At 34.7% G+C, this 19,036-nt stretch overlaps 1 protein-coding gene and 1 long non-coding RNA gene across 2 annotated transcripts in view; one reads left to right on the top strand and one right to left on the bottom strand.

The window, feature by feature from the left end:
* Window positions 1-19,036, top strand: part of LOC135130591 (latrophilin-like protein LAT-2) — a 204,977-nt gene that overhangs the window by 160,031 nt on the left and 25,910 nt on the right. The gene's annotated exons all lie outside the window — the stretch shown is intronic.
* On the bottom strand, window positions 9,784-11,563 carry LOC135130291 (uncharacterized). Its single transcript, XR_010280720.1, has 4 exons — window positions 11,415-11,563; window positions 11,184-11,365; window positions 10,437-11,134; window positions 9,784-10,384 (listed from the first exon to the last, which is right to left on the bottom strand). It is a non-coding gene; the product is annotated as an uncharacterized LOC135130291 (long non-coding RNA).

Genomic DNA, 19,036 nt, shown 5'->3' with positions numbered 1-19,036 from the left:
AACAACTGCTGTTTCTATTTTTTTTTTTAAAGTAAGAAAATTCAAAAAATGTTGGGGACCCTTGTGTTTTGTTTTGGAAGAGATTACAAGAAATTTAGGGACCGCTGAATTTGAAAAAATTCAAATATCTTAGCAGCTACTAGTTAGGATAATACTGATTTTGGCAAATGACATATCCTCTAAGAAAAGAGAGGGTGAGTGGGCGGAGCTAGTACTTGTTAGGATAAGACTGAATTTGGCAAATGACATACCCTCTAAGAGAAGAAAGGGTGGGTGGGCGGGGCTACTAACTGCTAAGGTAAGATCGATTTTGGCAAATGGCGTACCCTCTAAGAAAATAGGGGCTTGGTGGTTCTTTTAATTTTGGCAAGATGTTGTAAAAATGTCCCAAATAATATCGGATTAAGAGTAAACCCGCTGAGATGTCGTTAATGAGTTTTAGTCTGCATACTTATTAGTTGCCTGATTCTAGAAAAATGTTTTCTTTATATCTTAAAAAATTATAATTTTAAAAACAAATAAGAATTTTTGCTTAATGTGCAATAAAATTCCCTGTACGACTATTTTTCAAATATATGTAAATACTGTATTAAATTTTTATAAAAACTAAAATGTATATATAGACATATTATTATGAGACCACAATTAGGAACGGCATTTTACGTTATTTTTGACATTCTGGAAAGGTGAGTTTCTGCCTTAAAGCATATAACCAGCTAAGGAGAAAAATACAGATGTTCTCAAGTTTTTCCGGAAACGTAGATGGTTCGAGTAAAAAATCAAGGCGGATCCATAAACCACAAATACAGGATTATGCTATTTTATAAAATTTAAATACGAATTACTAGGTCAAATTTTATAGTGACGTCAAATTTTTGGTGGAGATGATGAGAAAAATTTTGGTTAGCGTTTTACCGCCTACAACATATTCCAGTTCGGTAATTTCGGAGGTTATTTGTCCCATGAATAGCGACACACACAGAGACAGACAAGATAAATGACAGATGGGAAACGGGGGCTGATTTTTCATACTTTAGGGTCTATGAGACGTCGAGAAAACATGAAAGTAGCCGTTCGCCGGCTGTACCCTATTTGCCATGTACATTTTACAATTATACTGGTTAGTTTTTCATAAATTTTATAAGTTACCAATACTTTTTTTAAGTATAATATTAATAAGTATTAGACGTTAATTAAGATTTTAGAAATATTACTTTTTATAAAAAATATTCTCCATAAATTGGAAACTGTAAAACATGTTTACGCAATTTTGACTTTCTTCCAAAAATCTGGAAATTCTACGTTGAAAATAATAATTAATAGTTCATAAACTACAAGCATAGAATTCTGTTATTTTACAAATTTGAATAACATTTACTGTGTAACATTTTGAGGTTACATCATCACATTATTGGTGAGGATAACTAGACAAGTTTTGCTTAGTGTTTTACCGTCTGCATTAAATTCCGAAAATACACATAAAATTTGACAACAATCAGTCCAGTAGTTTCAGAAATTAACTGTCTAATAAAAATGGACAGACAGATAGACAGACGGACAGACGGAAAAGGGACACCTATTTTTAATACTCTAGGAGTCATAAAACGTCAAGAAAACTTGAAAGTAGCCATTTCCGGATGGACTACTGCTGTACGTCCGTCATTTACGTTCGGGAAGTAAAAATTTACAAACTTAACAACAGTCTTTTTTATTAAATTATATACTAATATGGATTTTCTGCGAAATGACCTACGCTTTTTCAGTTAACTACTATACAATTATTACGTCATTTGCCAAAATTGATCTTAATTTAACTAAGATACTAACCCCGCCCCCCGCCTTCTACTTTCTTAGGGAGATCCCATTTGCAAAAATCAGTCTTATCCTAACAAATATTACCCCGCCCACCCACACTCTGTTTCCTTAGAGGATATGTCATTTGCCAAAATCAGTTTTCTCTTAGCAGCTACTAGTTCGGATAAGACTGATTTTGGCAAATGACACATCCTCTAAAAAAACAGGGGGTGGGTGGGCGGGGCTAGTACTTGCTAGGATAAGACTCATTTTCGCAAATTGCATCCCTTTAAGAAAATAGAGGGCAGGTGGGCGGAGTTAGTACCCGCTAAAATAAGATCGGGTTTAGCAAATGAAATATCCTCTAAGAAAAGAAAGGGTGGGTGGGCGGGGCTAGTAACTGCTAAGATAAGATCGATTTTGGCAAAGGAGATTTATTTGGCAAAATTGTAAGATGACGTCATCATTTTTTAATATTTGAGAAACATTTATTTGGGAAAATATTTGAGGTTACATCATCACATTATTGGTGAGGAGAACTAGACAAATTTTGGTTAGCGTTTTACGGTATCATCTGTAGTATATTCTGTAGTATATTCCGAAAATACATATACAATTTGACAACAATCAGTCCAGCAGTTTCAAAAATTATTTGTTTAATAAAAATCGACAGACAGATAGATAGACGGACAAACGGAAAAGATACATCTATTTTTAATACTCCAGGAGTCATAAAACGTTAAGAAAACTTGAAAGTGGCAAAGTCCGGATGGACTTATGCAGTACGTCCGTAATTTACGTTCGGAAAGTAAAAATTTACAAACTTAACAATTCTCTTTTTTATTAAATTATACACCATTATGGATTTTCTGCGAAATGAACTACGCTTTAAAATTATTATGTCATTTGCCAAAATTGATCTTAATTTAACTAAGATACTACCCCCCCCCCACCCGATATTTTCTTAGAAAGATCCCATTTGCCAAAATCAGTCTTATCCTAGCAGGTACTAGCCCTGCCCACCCACCCTCTGTTTTCTTAGAGGATATGTCATTTGCCAAAATCAGTTTAATCTTAGCAGCTACTAGTTAGGATAAGACTGATTTTGGCAGCTGGTATATCCTCTAAGACAACAGAGGGTGGGTGGGCGGGACTAGAACCTGCTAGGATAAGACTGATTTTCGCAAATGACATCCGTTTCAGAAAATAGAGGACGGGTGGGCGGAGTTAGTACCTGCTAAAATAAGATCGATTTTGGCAAATGACATACCCTCTAAGGAAAGAAAGGGTGGGTGAGCGGGGCTAGTAACTGCTAAGATAAGATCGATTTTGGCAAAGGAGATTTATTTGGCAAAATTGTAAGATGACGTCATCATTTTTTAATATTGGAGAAACATTTATTTGGGAAAATTGTAAAATGATAATTATTTTTAGACGAAAAAACTTTGATTATTTTTACCATAACACTAAAATGTCTGCAAGATTTTACAAGTTTTTTTTTCTAAAAATCTGGATGTTTAGGATAGCAAATTAACACGCATTCATAAGCCACAAGTATAGCAAAATTTAAATTTTGGAGTTATAGTTATCCCATTGTTGATATTGATTTGTCAAATTTTGGTTAACGTTTTACACGATCTACACGATATTCCCAATACAGATATAAAATGTTACAATTGGTTCAGTAATTTCCGAGATTAACTGTCTAAAAAAAATCCGGGCAAACAACAGACAGACAGACACACAGACGGAAACTGGAGGCCCATTTTTTCGTTCTCCAGGCGTCATGAAACGTCAAGACATGACAGGAGCCAGTCGTCCGATGGACTCGTTTACAATCGTTCTTCCTTAGCTTACCCTCAAGAATTAGAAATAAAAGGAGAGAATCCCGTTCTCTTATTTTCGAAAAGTATACTTATTCCTTTATGACAAAACAACAGTTTGCAATTTAACACCTTTAAATTTCATAAGCTTTTACAAGATTAATAGGGGCAAAATCAGTTTTATCTTAACAAATACTAGGCCCGCCCACCCACCCACTATTTTCCCAGAGGATATATTATTTGCCAAAATAAGACTTATGTTAGCAAGTTCTAGCCCCGCCCACCCGCCCTTAATTTTCTCTTAACTTTTACATTTTAATGACTGAAAAATTCTTTGGGTCCCTTAAGTCTTTTTGAGAAAAATTAAAAGAAGTCCCTAGTCTATTGTTTGTATTATTTACCAACGACATTTCAGTTAACATTTCATTCAGCAGAGTAGAAAATTGACTAAAACAACTGAAAAATATTTTTAAAGCACCATGTCTTAATTCTATTTTGAAACTGGAAAAAAATATAGAAAAACAAAAAATGTAGCAATAGGCATTTATTAAAGTAATTCATTATTAATAACAACATATGCATTTGGAAAGATACATATAAAAATATATACACTTAAGACCCACCTAATTTAAAACAACAACAAAATACACTAAATTTAGTAAAACACTACAGTTACATTAAATCATCAGAACCACTGGGATCCAGAAGCCTTCCAATAAAAATGATAACTCCTCTGAGTTTGACATAAAATAGGAACGGATGATTAGCAATAAAGTCGGTAGCAATCGTTGACGTATCATAGGGAGCAGGGGGTTCATCGCCTAGTCGCCCTAAAACATCCACCACATAACATTTTGCTAACCTAGAGTGAAATTAGTTACAAAAATAAATAGTAGTACTTTCTATCCCACTCTCGTGAATCCGAATAATAATTTTTTGGAGCAAGTGATTCACGTGAAGTTCCCCCGGTTCTCCCGCAATTTCGTCAATCTCTGCTTCATTTTCCGTGAACAGTCTCCTAACTCCAAGCTAAAATAAACACAATCAACACCTGTGTTTATTTTAGAATGCGAATGAACCCACCTCTTTAAGAATGTCGCTCCAGTCGATCGTTGTAGTGATGATGAATTTTGGCACCATTGCTCTAACCTCTTTTCTTACGAAACTGTCTTCAGGCACGCTTAAAACAGCCCTGATTCTGTTTTCAAGATGATGGAGACCGAACGTTTTGTTTGGAAGCACAATGACTAGGGATCCTTCGTCTTTCACCAGCGGCAGTTCCAAAAATTTGGCATCTAGGTCTTCGGATTCGTAATAATTGTACACAGAGAGAGTGTGGAAAAATTCAACCTGCACCCCATGTAGTGGCTTGATTACAAACCTCTCCAAAGTTGTTTGAGTTTTATTGATCTCTACATCCCAGATTCCTCGGAAGTAGACACTACTGGCTATGAACATCTTGCAGTCCTCAGTCAACAACGTCTCAGGCACCAGGTTGTGCACGGCACTGGTAGTTGAGCTCATTACCCATTTGTTTATCTTCTCTGACGCTTCTTCGGGGTCACTGAAATTTAACAATTCCAAATAGAGGTAGAAAACACCTTCTGACAAAATTTTGAAATTTCTGTGGATGATGTTCCTGTTTCCCACGAATATCTTTTGAGCCGAATTGAAGTTGTAGATTTCGTCGTCTTTGAGTCTGTGGATTAGGGCTTTGGCTGTACGTTTCACGTTTTGACGGTCGAGCTCTGTGTGTCCTAAAGCCATCTGAATTTCCTCACCAGTTCGGGTTCCTGATCCTAGTCGTATTGCCATGAGGATAAGGTCTACTAGAAGCGGGCAAATGACGAAGTTTTCGTCGGATCTATCGCACACCCTCTAAAAAATGTGTGTACGTTATGAGTAATTGTGTTAGGATTACTTACATCGAAAATGGTAGTGAGGATAAACAATGGGTCGTTGGTTAAGCGACCATAGAGCACTGGAGCAGGCATTTGCAATAATCTGGAAAAGTGGACGTATTCTGGAACGTATTCCTCCTGTTCCTCCTGTACCTCCATATTTAAAATTACGGATATTTTACAAACACAACAAATTAACAATTAGGACGTCACCCGAGGTGTTGACTGTGACTGTTGTAACGACTCTGTGGTGTATGGAGCAAAAACGGTGACGGCGGTTTAGCAGCAGAAACAAAAAGTGGCGATAAGGTGGAAAAAGAAGTCCTACTTTTACACATTTTTAGTGTGAGAATTAAAAAAGAAATGTCCAGGACGTTTTCACTTAAATTGGAATATTTCAAAATAATAATTACAATAATTGTCTTGAAACTCCAATTTAAATGACGCATTTGTTTAGAAACTTATCCTGTTTTATTGAAAACTGATAAGATTAACAAAAAAGTATGTTCGTGTTATACTTTCATTAAATATAATTCACTGGCACGACAACATCCCGTTACTCCTATAATCAAAGCAGCTTTTAAAAGTATTAATTTATTATGGAGGTCGTACCTTTGTTGTGAGATATTTATTGTCAGGGGCTTCGTTAATGGATACACGAATTTGATCTAGAGGAAATGCTGGCAATTTTTTAGCCCTATCACACTAGGCTGTCGAGTAGTTTTCGGTGTTGACATTTTAATGAATATTCACTGTTACGTATATTAAAAAACACAGAATAAATTGTCGATAAAGACGATAATTTATATTTTTTCACCAGCTAGATAACCAACGCAAATATGAATTTTTCCTAGCTTTCCGTTCCATGAAAAATTTATAAGTTATTTTATTGTTGGTATTTAATTTTCCGTAAAATATGCATTAGTTTAGTAGAATCGACAAGCACTAAAGGTCCATTAAATGTAAAACACGTGTGATGTAACCAACAGGGACTACAGGTTTTTTCGTCACGTGTTTTAACTTGTGTATATATTTTTTATAATTCTTGTGGAGTTTGTTTTTCTGAATTTATTAACGTATCATACTTTAATAACCCATATTCGGCCTCTGTCTATGATTCGAACGCTTTATGTTACAAAAACACACTTGTTTATATTGGACTGGAGTGTATTTGTCTTTAGGAAACAGACAAGATGCTTCAATATCTAAAAGTCGAAAAAACTATATAGTCGTGTTTGCAAAAATTAATGCGAACGTTTCTAGAAAAAATACTTTGTCTTTATACTCATTTAAGTAGAAAAAAATCCAGTTTGCGATAACTTACTTGTGTTCCTGATTACCGAAATAAAATTATGACGACCACCAAAACACTGACTGGACACACGCAAATGTAGAAACGTTTAACATATATTTTTTTCGTGAAATTTTGAATAAATAATGCACATGTATTTACCACAGAATAAGTAAATCCCCATTTTTGAATATGCTCAACTCAATGCCGATTTTATTTTTTCGTTAACTGTCACTTTAACCACTTATCTTTGCTTTCAGTACATTTGATAAATTTTCGTCTGTTCTTTATTCGAAATGATCTTTCTGTACTTCCTTTCCTTTTTACTCTCGTTTTTAATGTGTTGATTCACCAAACAATTCTTTTTACACGATTAACTTTTTTCTTTCCGAGCGTAATAATAGGTTCCCCGTTTCCGTCTAAATGTCTGTCTGTCTATCGTCTGTCTGTGCCGATTATCGTCTAGATGGTTAAATGCTAACTGAAATATATCTAATCATTCCCACCAACAATTTGATGACGTCTGTTCTGGAATCTTGTAAAAGTTTTAGGGTCCACGATCTAAATTCATTATTTTATTTCTCTTTTTAGATATTTGTAGATTTTCATGAATATCTAAAGGTATCAGAGTAGTAGTGGTTCTCAATCATACTTAAGTTATCATTGTCCAATGAGTGTGAAGCTAACTGTAATAATTTTTTGTAATAACTTCCCACTTGTGCTTTTTCTGTTTCTTTCATGCCGCTAAATGATAACAAAAATGTTCGTTTTTTCTAAGGTAACTATGTTTTCTTTCTTTTTTTTTGATCCCGGCAATCCCCATAATTTTAAGATTTACTTTTTCGACTTCTTATTTAAGTTTCTCCTAAATGATTAAGACGAATTGCTACAGGAGGATTCTTTAGATGTATAAACATAAACAATCGAAGTTAAGCATGTACACTGATAATAATACACTCTTTCCCGTTAGTTATATGCTTTGAATATATTTTATATTGTTTGCATCTAAGTTGGAAAAAAAGAGAGGCAAGAAAGAAGAAACAATTTCATAATTACGGGTATGGAAATAAGGGAAAAAACAAATGCAAAAGAAGTAGAGGAATTTTTGAAAAAAAGAAATTGCAGTAGAAGTAAAAGTGTTGGAAACAATAATTATACTGCCGTGCTAAACAAAAACAACGTAACTGCAATTTTGGGCGATTTTGAGTTTGGGGTATTTTTAAATTAAACAAGTTTCAAGGATTGTCCAGGTATATAATTATTAAATTCTAAGCTATTTTTTATTTAATAATTGCATAATTAGTAATTCAACGTATCTGATCATAGCGTTTCTTTATCACTGTATTGGTAGTCAAATTTAACGTATTTCCGTTGCAATAGATACATTTAACGTATCTAGATTTTAAAATACATATTTCACTTACATCTTACATAGCAAATATAACGTATGTGAAAGATACGTTAATTTTGCTATGTAAATGGGCCGACAAAGCTACAATTCCTGAATGCCGCATCTTTTGAGTTATGATACGTCTTTTTTGTCTAGCAGCCGACCAGTAACACTACCCCATTTTTAATGGCGTAGCACTCTGTTGGACATAATTATTACCGGGAAATGCTCTGATTGATTCCGCGATTTTAAGGAATTTGTTCGTTAAATATGTAGGAACAACCGTTCCCACAAAATCAGGTGTTCTACCTGAGCCCATTCATAATTTTAGTAAATATGTAAATATATACGTCTTATATTTCGTCTACCTGCCCTACGCCTCCACATACTTTCTCTTCCTGTTTTTAGAATCTTATAAACTCTTTCATTATCTACTTCCACCTCTTCGAAACCGAGCCTACTTGTGTACCATTTAAAACACCCTTCCTTCTTCTCCCTGGCACTCTCGAACAGTAAGAAACAAAATAAAATCTGAAAACCGTAACCGTCGTTTTTAAATCACCGACAGTACCCACAAATAAAACTGTGTTGTGTTTGAATAATTTTACTTCATCCCTGATCGTCGTTGTGAGTAGCAAATAACACAGTGTATTCATTGATTTTAATAGTTTACGCACAGGTATAGTCAGGATCACGAAGCAATGCGTACACGTCACGGACTCTGTATGACGTCATGCGTCTACCACGTTTATTATACAAATGAATCGGTTTGAAAACTGTCAACAAACATGTCGGCTTGTTATTGTTTTGGTTTGTTCTATTTATGATTATAGCATGAGAAGACCGTTAGTGTGAAGCAACAGTTTAGAAATAAGCTACACTTGCAGTGTTTCAGCATACAAGGGCATGCTGCAGGCTGCATAGACGCTATGAATTACAAACTCAGGCACAGGAAAGATCACGACTGTAACCCCTTTCACGTGTTCCTAGTCACTGAAGCCTGCCACTCACGTTCCAACGCCGCGGTACAATTGTGTAGGATATGACAAAATTGAAGTGTTTTCGAACATCTGTGTATGCGATCAAGCAAATCGGTTGGATGTGGCCGGTTGGTGAACAAGTCTGTCTGCAGCAGTACAATCGTGTTGTATTGGTTGGAAACTTAATCGTGTGGGGACAGTGTATGTTATACAAACCGTGAAAGCAGGTATAAAAGTCCATTTTCTTCGGACATGTTGCCACCACGATCGCAAATTTTTAACTGCAAGGTCGTAACGTGTGTGTACTGCTGCTTTTCAGCAAAATTGTACAGCAGTTGTATCCAATACAATCGTACCCCGGCGTTGGAACGTGAATGACTGGCTTTAAGAACGTTCATTTTTGCATTGACTGCTGGTAAAAACTGCTGACAATTGGGTGTTAAACACATACTTGGAGGGTGGTACAAGGCTTCATACTGTACTTAAAGCTACCAACGAGAATGTTAACATACGTCTCAAACAGACAGCATTGAACAGTTGTGACAGGCTTCAAGTTAGAGAAATATGCTTACCGTCTTCAATGCCACAATAGGCACGTCACATCTACAGAATAAGTTACTTTATTGACATGGAATAGATACAAAAGTAAAGTATAAACAATAATAAGTATGCATGTTGCACAACGTCGTCGTCTGACCAGTGATTTGTATATTTGGCCAGTGAAGTGATAGTATGATTATAAAAGACATCAGCAGAACATGCCGCTAGTACAATCAATTAGGATGGTAATGGAAAATAACCTACATGTTACAGTGGCTGAATGCCCTCTGCAGTATTAGAATCTTCACTGTCATAATCACTAAAACTATAATGTGAATCTTCGTTAATGTCGATTATAAACGGCGCAATCTCTTCACGGTCAAATACTAATTCCCGTTCCCACCACTCCCGTATTATTTTATTCATATGGTCAACAGTATTTTTCCACATTGTGGGCGTGACATGTGCTAACGCTTCTTTCCACATTTCCACGGAATTTTTTGACCATAACCATCACGCCCAATGTGTTTGGAATAAAAATTTGTAGTAATTCCCCAAGTATTTTCTATAGGGTTAAACACACAATGATATGGCGGCAATCGCAATACTCTATGGCCATTCTGTTGGCCCAATTCACGGCAACATACGTTTTTGGAGGTTTATTTCTGAAAAACATGATATTTTAAATGAAACGATAGAGAATAGTATATGCATTACTGTGCAACCAAATGAAGAAGTTCCGTTTTTAACAGCTGTGAATCTGAACTTATGTCATGTTGTTAAAGCCATTCACGAATTTCTGCTTTTTTCCATGAACCACTGGGACATTTGTTTGCAAAGGTACTGTGGTAGCTTGCATTGTCTATAATAATCTGTGATGGTTCTTCAAGGTTCATGAGCAATTGAAACCACTTGAGAAAATTCTGTTGATTCATTTCGCCATGATAGTCTGGATTTTTGGTATTAGAAGAAAATACTAGCGCTGCTTCATCAATAAATCCATTGCTTGTACCTGCATGTAATACAATATACCTAAAATATAGTGAGAAGAATAAATAACTAACGTGAAACTGACACATTACTAAATTTTCCCTTCTATTTTGAACATCCTGATACTTATGACACTATCGTCTTGCAATGACCTAACTACCGAACCATTTTCAAATATCCATGTTTCATCAAGATATACACATGGCAAAGAATTTGGGTTCTGCTGATTGTGCATGTATTCACGTAAGAATTTGGTTCTTGCATGAACAACATGTTGTAATTCCATAAGACGCTTCCGTACACTGGTTGGCGAATAACGAAACCCAATTGAGAATGTAAAATTTTTCCTAACGAGCTCACAGAACCCTCAAATATATGTTTCTCCTTCAAGCAATCAATTAATGGCGATCGTGTAACATGTATTTCTGTAAAATAGTCGTTAGTATCTATAAGGCGTGCGCATCAAATTCATACTTTCTTCGACCATTCCATATAAGCATTCTCGAATAGCACACTGCTCCGAAGTGCTAATATCACACACTTGCTTTGTTCGGGGGTCTCTATTTCTTGGGAGAATGTACACCTTCTCCGGTTTTTATTTGTTGTACCACGGAGTTCACTGTTCGCACACATACACCCAGAGTAGCAGCAACCCTCTGTACAATGTGACTGCATTAGTAATTGTAATAAAATACACCTACTTACGTCTTGAACAGCTGTTAGTGGTAAAAGAGGTTCCCCGCTATCGCGTTCTTTAGCAAAATAGTCCACTAAATTATCGTCCATTTGCTTTACATCTTTGTGCAAGGGCTTCGGCATGGTGGAATGTTTACGCTCAAGCAAGCGACACGTACCACGGTACAGGACAGTTAACTTGTAGTTCTATAAAGAACTGTTATAGTTCTGAAAAGAACTGATACGATTACACGAGCAGAAAAGTAGAAAAACGCGAAAAATCAAACAATAACACAACATAACCAAAGTTGACACCAATGACACTTGTGAAATCGATAAAACTTTAGCATATGTTTCGCTATCAGTCGTACCAATATAATTTCCCCCAAATTGATCGATTTTGATCCGTATTGCCACGTATTGCGGCGCGTATTTTTGATTTAGTGTTGGTAACGGATCTACGTCATCCATGACGTGTACGCATTGCTTCGTGATCCTGAGTATACGTATTATTATACCCTCGCACTTTTTTATAATGCATGTTAAATAATAATTAGCACAATTATTAAAGGTCTATTTTTTTAACTAAAGTTTTTAAAAGAATATTTTAAAAAACCTGAAGCCAGTTCGGCGAATCGCGGGGTAACTGCTGAAAGAAAAAAAAACATATTAGATAAACTGGCGGCACTCATCCCTCCTCACAAAATAAGTTTTTGGGAAGAACTGAACGTCAACACAGCAGAAGACGTGGACCTGGATGTCGAAGACGAAGATTGATCTCCAATTTTTTTTATTATTTTTATTGTTAATTTCTTATACTAATTTGGTTTATATTTCCAAATATTTAATACAACTTTTTCATTATTTTTTTTTATTTACTAAAAATAAAGAAACTGCAGTCTTCCGTTTGTTAAATATTATTTTTAAATGAAAAGGAGAAAATTTTATATTCCAATTTAAAGTTACGTTAAAATTTCTATGTATAAAGCTCATTTTGTACTGATCGAATTACCGTATCAGCATATGGATGCAGACACGTTATTTTTGTCATGGAACTGTCAACATTTTTAAATGGAAAAAAAGACGTAACTGCTGAAAAATATACAATAAACTACACTAAGCGCCAAATAAAGTTAACTATTGATTTCGGGGCGAACTCATCAACTAAAAACATCATTTCCCATCGTGTGCTAACTCAAAGTTAGCGAAAAATGCAAGTTATTTCAATCGATTCGAGGTAACCCAACTTTCAAACGCCATTATCTCGAAAACGGGGCGAATGCAGATACGTTGTTTTTGTTTAGCACGGCAGTATAGGGAAAGAAAAAAGCAAGAAAATACTGGTTAAGACGCTTTGGGAGGAAAAACAAGAGGTAATGAAGAATAAAAATAAACTGAGAGGAAAGAGAATATATATTGATAATGATTGGACAGTACAAGAGCAAAAAATTCAAAAAGGAATTAGGGAGGTAGCTAAAGAGGAAAGAAAAGAAGGATACACAACAAGGGTGGGATATAAGAAGCTGGAAGTAGGGGACAAAATGTATACATGGAATGACAATAAAGGAAAATTGGAAGAAAAATTTCGCAAATCAAATCAGCACTAACCGAAGAAAGAAACACAAAGGGGAGGGGTAGTAATGATAGGACAAGTAAAGACTTTAGGTTTAAGAATGTAGATTTTGTACATAATAGGGGAATGGGAAAGAAGAATGGGGAAGATAAACGTGGTTTAAAGAAAGATAATTTATTTTGGAACTACGTGAAAAATTTTGATTTTGTGGGACTAACAGAAACATGGATACTAGAGAGAGACTGGAACAAACTGAAAGACGTGTTGCCAAAGGAATTTCAGTGGAAATTGCAAGGGGCAAAAAAAGAAAAACGCAAGAGTAGAGCAAAAGGTGGAATCATAACAGGAGTGAAGAAACATAAGAGGGGGCGATAGAAATGGAAGGCATGGTTAAAAGAAAACTGACTGTAAATAAAAAAAGATAGAGAATCTGCACAATATGTAGTGGAAGAATGAGAACTACGATACAAGAAATACAAAAAAAAATTGAAGAGTCCGAAGAAGAATTTCTACTGTTAGGAGGGGACTTTAATGCCAGAATAGAGAACAAAAGTAGGGAAGACGACGGGGAAAACACACGAAAATCGAAAGATAAAGTAAAAAACAAAGACGGAAAATTGCTATGGGAATTAATTGAAGAAAGAGGTTGGGATGTCTTGAATGGGGTGAAGGAAGGGGACGAGGAGGGGGAATTTACCTGGATAGGTAAAAGAGGGGAATCGGTAATAGACTACATAATAGTAAACGGATTAGCAGAAGAAGAGGTATTAAATGAAAGGTTGGTGACAGAGATGAACGAAAAGAGTATATTATCGGAAAGTCAAGCGGGATTTAGAAGAGGTAGAGGGGCTATGTACAATGTATATATCTTGCACCATCTAATAGAAAAAGAGTTGCTAAAGGAAGGAGGTCGGGTATATGCACTGTTTGTAGACCTAAGAGCCGCGTTTGATACAGTGGACAGAGAGTGTTTGTAGGAATGCATGGAGAGAAGAGGACTGAGTGAAAGTGGGAGGAGTAGAAAGTGAAATGTTTTGGACGACGAAAGGATTGAGACAGGGATGCTCATTAAGTCCCAGTCTGTTTGCTTGTTACATAAGCGATATCGAGGAAATGTTTAGAGGAGTACAAGCGGGAGGAATTGTGGCGGGGAGATAAAAGGTATGGTGTTTGGCATTTACAGATGATTTGGTAACATTGGCGAAGGATGAATGTGAAATGAATGAGATGAAAAAAAATCTGCAACGATACTTTAATAGAAAGAAACTGGAGGTAAATGTAGAAAAAACAAAAATGATGGTGGTTAAAAAGGAAGAAAAGGGGAGCAAAAAGTGTGGCGATGGGAAGATCGAATCATAGACAGAGTAAAGGAGTTTAAATATGTAGGATTTAAGTTTACAACAACTAACACGGTAAAAGCACACATAAGAGAAAGAAGGGTCAAAGCAATGCAGACAATGGGAATGGTGTGAAGTATAGGTGAGAGAATATTTGGACATGACGTAAGTTAGGAGTGTATTAATGTATGGAGTGGAGATATGGGGATGGAAGGAATATGCAGAGATGGAAGCAGTACAAGAAAAATATTTGAGGTGGATGTTAGGGCTACGGAAAGAGACGCCAAGCTATATAGTAAGAGAAGAATGTAAACGAGAGAAATTAAGAGTATACAGTGGGAAAAGAGCTGTAAAGTATGATGAAAGGTTGAAAGAAAGAGAGGACTGTGGGATATTGTATGCATGCTGGAAGGAAAAAAAAAGGAAGCAGGGAAAGAACATTACAAGGGTGGACAAGGATATTATGAAAGACTGGGATACGCATGGATGGAAATAGAGAGAAAAAGGGAAATGGGGGTGAGTATGAGAGAATATTTCGTCACCTTAGAACTGGTTTGCCGCATATCCAGATCGCGTTCGAGGGATTTTTGCCTCTACTGTTTGGTGCAGATTTGCCGCATGTCGCACTTGGGCGAAGCGAAACATAGTTTAGGTTCAGTGCTGATTTGCCGCATGTCCAAGCAGAAATCGATACAGTACCGTTATCCGTTTTTACGTACTTCCTTGCTGTTTTGCTTTTCAGCGTTAGGTTTGGGGTTGGGAAAGAAATCGTATTCAACTTCATGCGCAGAACAATAAGAATAATGTGAAATAAATAAAAAAGAGACTTAACAATTTTGATGAATCTGAAATTAAAAAAAAGCAACTGTAATTTGTGCAACTCTTTTTCTGTTGTTATAGATGTTACAAATATTTTCGATTTTTTTTTTAAGAAAGATTGAGTTTCAAATTATTAGATTCGAAATTTTACAAATTAAAATTTCAAATAGATTTGTTGCTCGTTAAACAAATAATTTAATTTTTTACTTAACAGTAACATTTTTATTTAATGATTTCTCGGAAATGATTGAACTTATTTTCTCTAAAATTTTAGTCAACAAAATTCATAATGCTGCATACCCGTATTCGTATTTGTGGAAATGATATTTCCACATCAATAATTACAGATAATAATAAATACATTTTTCAGAGATAATTAAGATTAAGATTTCTTAATCAACTTCACGCGCAGAACAAGTAATACGGCAAGGACTAATAATGTGAAATAAATGAAAAATTGAAACGATATTAGAAATCGCGTGGTGAAGTAGTTAACTAAGTATAACGAACAATGAATGTTAAGTTATTGATGTTTTGATTCGATTTTTTCTAAATATTTTTAAAATAAAGAGACTTATTTTTCTTTATTTTTATATAAAATCTACATTTGATAAAACGCATTGCAGTCATTCATTTTACCTAAAAATTGTAGAATCCAAATATTGCATTGTTAATTTCCATTGTTAAATGGTGAATTGTGAACGAAATACGGAGTACCAAATTTAAATGTGTTTTACAGAAAGGAATTATTTTTACAAAGGATAATAAAATGATATTTTCTTTGCATTGGCTCGTTGACTCGCTGCAGTCCTACTAAAATTGCAGCTTAATATGTAATTTTTTTATATAAAATATTCATTTTTATTCTATTTTTACCCGAGTGTTCTTTATACTCGGGTAAAAATAGGTTGTTGTCTCAAACAATTAGATTCCAGTATTTTATTACATTACGTGGATATTGACTACAAGTAGCTATTGTCGGGCAACCAGAGAAAATTAGCAGTGATACTGTTTAAAACTGTAAATGCAGTATATTTGGATTTGGAAATAAATCATTCGTTTCCATGTCTTATGTATCAAAGACAATTATGTTGACTGCAACCCAAATCTATTTGATTACCCCTAACTCCATAATATCTAGTACTTAATATAGTTATACGCTTTTCAGTTGAAAATGAAAGAATTATTTGTACTGGTAGTTGTAAACAATTGTATAAATATTTCCGTTGGATTCCTTTGCGAACTCTTTGTCAATTATTATTTATGATATTATGGTATGATCTCAAACTGTTTAGAGAAGAAAGGGAGACTGTGGTGTGCGCACGCAAACTTGTCCTATTTCTTTCCAATACATTAGCTCTATATGTTAGCTCTCTGTCTATCATCTTCTACGTGCGCTTATCATAGACTCCTTTTTTCTAAAAAGTATGCAGTATTTCCCGCGCAAACCAGCAGTCAGATCTTTAGATTGCCTGGCCTCGTGATTTGTCACGTATTTTTAAATAACATACAGTTTTCTAAATTTGCTGAAGTACTACTAAACTACAAAAATAAATATACGGGTAAATTATATTCTCAAATTATAACTCCGAATTAAACATGCAATGTGAAAAGTTAATGCCGTGAACCCTACTAAGTATAAATTAAACGTCATTGTTTGCTAACTACATAATTGATTTATAAACTTATTATTTTAATAAGGTAAGATATTAAACTAGACAGAGACTTGAATACTTTTTTTTACTAATTTTAATAATTCTTGTAAATGAGTAGATATTTAATAATAAAGCAATACATATTATTATACGCAAAAAATGTATTTGCATGCTTTTGCATAAACTTCCTGCACTTATAATTTATGAACAGTATTTTGATGTAAAAAGAGTATCATTACATTACTTCAAATTCTTTTAACTTTCTTTATGTAGTATATCCTGTTTCCAAAATCTCAATAAATTAGGGTTATGGTAATTCAATTCAATCTGGGTGCTTAGGGTAAAAACTCAATAAACAACAAATGAAAAAGTATGTTATTTTTTAAAATTTATATAACATTTATTGCTGTAAAAGTTGGAGATGACGTTATATGATGTGGAGGATGATTACAAATGTTGGTCAGCGTTTTATCAACCGGAAAGGAGAGACCTATGTTTTCGTATTATAGGAGTCATGAAACGTTGAGAAGCCATAAAAGTAGCCAGTCGCCCGATGAACTTGATTACAATACTTCCTTAGCTTACACTCGAGACATAAAAAAATAAACAATAACATTTGGATTTAATAGCTTTTGATATCTGGTATACCTAAACAGTGAGTGAATTTTATGCGGCTATTATTACCATTACATATAACCATCCACTTAAATTAATTGGTAAAAAAATTTACCCATAAATAAGTTATTGTAAAGTTATTTTTATTTACACGCGTATAATTGCACAACAATAATTGTTAGACAAATAGAATGATAAAGAAAGGCAATGTCATATTAAAAAACAAATTACTCGTTTCGTGTAAGGTACCTTATATAAGTTAACAACATACATCTATTTAATTATTATAGGTAAAATTCTAATACGGAATTTATTCTTGAAGTAAGTCGTAAATTGTAAATAGCTATAAATTCCGAAATAATTCTTTTTAAAAGATACAAGTCAAAAATGTATTAGGCATGATTGTCAAGAAACATTCCAATTCTGTTTCAAATTTGCAAGCATTTTATGTCAAAAGCTGATTTTTGTAAAAATTAAAAATGTATCTATTATTTGTGATTATTGATGTAGAAATATCGTTTCTACAAATAAGAATACTACAAAAAATTGTGAACTCTTTTACTGGTATGCAGCGTTATAAATCTTGTTCACTAAAACTTTAGAGAAAATAAGTTCAATCATTCCCGAGAAAAAAATTAAAGAAAAATTTTACTGTTTAGTGAAAAATTAAATTATTTGTTTATCGAACAACAAATCTATTTGAAATTTAAATTTGTAAAATTTCGAATCTAATAATTTGAAAATATTTGTAACATCTATAACAGAAAAAGAGTTGCACAAATTACAGTTGCTTTTTTTTAATTTCAGATTCATCAAAATTGTTAAGTCTCTTTTTTATTTATTTCACATTATTTTTATTGTTCTGCGCATGAAGTTGAATACGATTTCTTTCCCAACCCCAAACCTAACGCTGAAAAGCAAAACAGCAAGGAAGTACGTAAAAACGGATAACGGTACTGTATCGATTTCTGCTTGGACATGCGGCAAATCAGCACTGAATCTAAACTATGTTTCGCTTCGCCCAAGTGCGACATGCGGCAAATCTGCACCAAACAGTAGAGGCGAAAATCCCTCGGACGCGATTTGGATATGCGGCAAACCAGTTCTAAGGTGACGATTTGTGTATCCATGACAGAGACATAGATAAACAAGAGAGAAGAGCGAGTGTAAGTAAATCGAGGTACAATGCAGACTATAGTAAGACAATAACAGAAACAGTACCAAAGTACTGTTATGTGCTTATTTTCCGTAGAAGCACTGTGTCGGCGGCAAGGTGGCGTTGGCAGAGAAACAACCTTAGATATTAACTAAGTCTATTGCTAAACACACTATGAAATTCAATACAAACAAAATACAATAAATATCAGTAACAATTGTATCACCTTAACTTACATTAGTACTGAACCCCGATCCCTACTCTTTAGCCTCTACCTCCCTTCAAGAGGATTAAGCCCCCTTCAGCATCTGCGGTCCTAGATCAATCCCCCTTCACAGACCACGGCGACGGACCCTCTGCGACTTCCACAGTCCCCCTTTGGTGTTCTGGTCGTATGGGAGTAGAGATGAGAGGCAGACTCTCTGATTCTTAGTCGTCTGGCGACTTTACTCTCCGAATCCAGTACAAACACAAAACGGGGCAATAGAAATGCCTCG

Source organism: Zophobas morio, unplaced genomic scaffold, assembly GCF_036711695.1.
Source record: "Zophobas morio isolate AGI-343-1 ecotype UQ-CSIRO unplaced genomic scaffold, CSIRO_AGI_Zmor_V1 ptg000017l, whole genome shotgun sequence".
Lineage (NCBI taxonomy): Eukaryota > Metazoa > Arthropoda > Insecta > Coleoptera > Tenebrionidae > Zophobas > Zophobas morio.
Note: the sequence above shows the minus strand (reverse complement) of the source record. Positions and strands in the feature narration are given on the sequence as shown.